Here is a 3896-nt window from a genome sequence, read left to right as displayed (position 1 = left end):
GTGGTGGCAGGCACACATAATCCTAGCTACGAGGGAGGCTGAGGCAGGAGAATCACTTGAGCCTGGTAGGTGGAAGTTGCAGTGAGCTGAGATTGCACCCCTGCACTCCAGCCTGGGTGACAAAGCGAGACTCCGTCTCAAAAAGACAGACAGAGAGAGAGAGCGCTCATTTGCATGTGAAGTCTGGAACAGAGAACTCAGGTTCAATGTCTGGCATGTGGCCAGGGTTTAAAGATGCTGGATCCAAAATATACTCAGATCAAGACTGATAGCTTTATTCAGTTGGTTACCCAATGGAGTGTTTTCAACCTTAAGGTTTTTAGACGGAATTAAGAAAGATTACAAATTTGTAACATCAAATCAAGTTCATCACTGAGTAGCCAAAATTTTTTTGATGATTGAAAATTATGCATACTTTGTCTCATTTCTCTTTTTTATTTTTATTTTTTTTAGAGACAAGGTCTCTGCTCTGTCACTCAGGCTGGAGTGCAGTGGTGCGATCATAGCTCACTTCCACCTGCAACTCCTCAGCTCAAGCAAGCCTCTCACCCCAGCCTCCCAAGTAGCTGGCGTTATAGGCACATACCATCACACCTGGCTAATCCTTTCAATATTCACAGTTATTTATACTCTTCAGACTATTTTGAATCTATATATGTGCAGCATTATATATCTCTAGGATTTTATTCATTGATATATCCTTGGTATATAACAGGCATTATAAGAATTGTGTAATTAATGAATGCTTATGCATGCATGTATATATATGCATATATGTATAGTTATTTGAATTAGTCTCAATAAGTCATTCTAATAGTTACCAATTTGAGTGATTTATATAAGAATAGCCATGATTCACAATGCTGATCATCTTTTCTCACAGAAAAACACACGAACTTAGAAAGGTTTTGAATTACAAAAAGATACAGATGTCTGTTGTCAGTTTTTAAGAATATAGAAATATGAAAAATAACAAGTAGAAGCTGTTCAGATGTTTTCATGCACAAACAGGTATACAGTTTATTTGAAACACAAAAATAGGAACTATGTATTTTTATTTTCTTGCAATTTGTTTTTTTGAGATGGAGTCCCACTCTGTTGCCCAGGTTGGAGTGCAGTGCATGATCTTGGCTCACTGCAACCTCCACCTCCTGGATTCAGGTGATTCTCCTGCCTCAGCCTCCTGAGTATCTGGAACTACAGGCGCGCACCACTAAGCCCAGAGAATTTTTTTGTATTTTTAGTAGAGATGAGGTTTCACCATGTTGGCCAGGCTGGTCTTGAACTCCTGACCTCAAGTGATCCACCCACCTCAGCCTCCCAAAGTGCTGGGATTACAGGTGTGCACCACCACACCCAGCCATTTTTCTTGCCTTTTATATTCAGCCATATATTAGATATTGTTTTCCATCAGTGCAACCTCATTCTTAGCATGCATTGTGTAAATATACCAGAATCTATTTAACCACTTCCTTTCTTAAAGGAATAATAATTTAAATATATTTTAAAAATATTTTTTACTTTTTATTTTTAATAGAGGCAGAGTTTCATCATGTTGCCCAGACTGGTCTTGAACCCCTGGGCTCAAAGGAACCTCCAGCTTCCTAAAGTGCTGGGATTACAGATGCGAGCCACCACACCCAGCTAACTACTTCCTATTTCCTATTGGTAGAAATAAGATTGTTTCCACTTTTTAAATATAATGAGCAATGTTTCAGGGGATGTTGTTGTACACATATTCTTTACTTGCATATTTATGTAGGAGAAATTTTGAGATGCAGAATTAATGAATCAGAGGGTATGAGTATTCTAAATTTTGACAGAAAAATCTGCATTTAAATTGCTATTTCATATACTCTTGGTTTTCGATTTGATGACAAGGAATCTAGCCAACTCAGGAAAATACCTTCTTCTGCAGAAGGCTGCTAAGATTTCTTCCTCATCTTATGGACTGATTTCCAGGAGAGCCTACCTTAGCTGCCTGAAGCTCTAGTGCAGATCACTGTCACATCCTTAAGAAGAGATAGTTCGTGGCCAGGCGCAGTGGCTCATGCCTGTAATCCCGGCATTTTGGGAGGCCGAGGTGGGTGATCACAAGGTTAAGAGATCGAGACCATCTTGGCCAACATGGTGAAACCCCATCTCTACTAAAAATACAAAAATTGCACGCGCCTGTGGTCCCAGCTACTCGGAGGCTGAGGCGGAAGAATCGCTTGAACCCTGGAGGCGGATGTTGCAGTGAGCCGAGATTGCTGCCACTGCACTCCAGCCTGGTGACAGAGCAAGACTCCATCTCAAAAAAAAGAAGAGATAGTTCGGCCAGGTGCAGTGGTCCACGCCTGTAATCCCAGCACTTTGGAAGGTTGAGGTGAGCAGATCGCCTGAGGTTGGGAGTTCAAGACCATCCTAGCCAGCATGGCAAAAACCTGTCTCTACCAAAAATACAAAAATTAGCCAGGCATGGTGGTACGCGCCTGTGGTCCCAGCCACTTGGGAGGCTGAGGTGGAAGAATCGCTTGAACCTGGAAGGCTGAGACTGCAGAGAGCCGAGATCACACCACTGTAGCCTGGGTAAGGGAGCAAGACTGTCTAAAAAAGAAAAAGAGATAGTTCTGGGACTTTCTAGAATATAGAATTATATATTTCTTTCCTTTTAGATTTATAACTTTTTTTAAAACTGGAAGGGATCTTAGAGACCATTCCCTTATTTTGAGAGTAAACTTCTGGTTGCAAGTTAAAGAAAATAGCTCAAATTGGTTGAAACAATAAAAGGAATGCATTGGCTCACATTTACTGACAAATTCCAGATATTGAGTAGGCTTCCTCTATGATTTGAGCCAGAGTTCATAATATAATCTACTTTTCAGTGATATCCTTGGCTCTGCTCCATTCTGTATATTGGCTCCATCCTTGTCCTGGTTTTCCTTTTAAGGATACCAGTAATTTAGTGACTGTATATATCCTATTTACGCCCTAGGTGAGAAGAGGATGTTCCTCTCTCCAACTATGAAACAAAAGTTCTGAACCTCATCCTAATTAGACCAGCTTAGGATAATTGTTCATCCCTGAGTCAGTAACTCTTACAAGGAGCACAGGTTCACCAAAGACTCACCCTAGAGGCCGGCGCGGTGGCTCACGCCTGTAATCCCAACACTTTGGGAGGCTGGGGCGGGTGGATCACAAGGTCAAGAGATTGAGACCATCCTGGTCAACATGGTGAAACCCCGTCTCTACTTAAAATACAAAAAAATTAGCTGGGCATGGTGGCATGTGCCTGTAATCCCAGCTACTCAGGAGGCTGAGGCAGGAGAATTGCCTGAACCCAGGAGGCAGAGGTTGCGGTGAGCCGAGATCACGCCATTGCACTCCAGCCTGGGTAACAAGAGCGAAACTCCGTCTCAAAAATAACTCACCCTAGAGCTAGGTGTAAGCCCAATCTCATCAGAACAACATGAACACTACACAGTGAAGGAGGAGGGGATGGATTCTGATTAAACAGCCACCTATTAGGGAAGAACTTTCTTTCCTCTTGCCTCATGTTTCCATGTAGAGGGACTTTTACAATAACACCGTTGGCCCCTATTTCACCCCTCCCCTGCCTGCTGGGTTAGCAAAGTATTCATAGTCTTTATTTCTCCATTGGATGGTGCCAATCTAATTAAAGGCAGCAAGCATTGATGAGTATTCTATTTTCTTTCCACCTGGGGCTTACATGGGACAGGAATACTGAACTAAATGTAAATGCTCTGCATATTCAAATATCCCCTTCTGTGGCCTGAGTTAGGGTTTGGTCAGCAGGAAGAGAAGATTGGAGGGATGGAAAGTAATGTAGCAAATCTTCTCGGTCACAGATATGCTCACAGACCTGCTGTTTCTTCAGATCAGCTTTAGCTTTT

The sequence above is a fragment of the Cebus imitator genome, unplaced genomic scaffold, assembly GCF_001604975.1.
Source record: "Cebus imitator isolate Cc_AM_T3 unplaced genomic scaffold, Cebus_imitator-1.0 Scaffold76, whole genome shotgun sequence".
NCBI classification, from domain to species: domain Eukaryota; kingdom Metazoa; phylum Chordata; class Mammalia; order Primates; family Cebidae; genus Cebus; species Cebus imitator.
The sequence above is the reverse complement of the archived record's forward strand: the minus strand, read 5'-3'. Positions refer to the sequence as shown.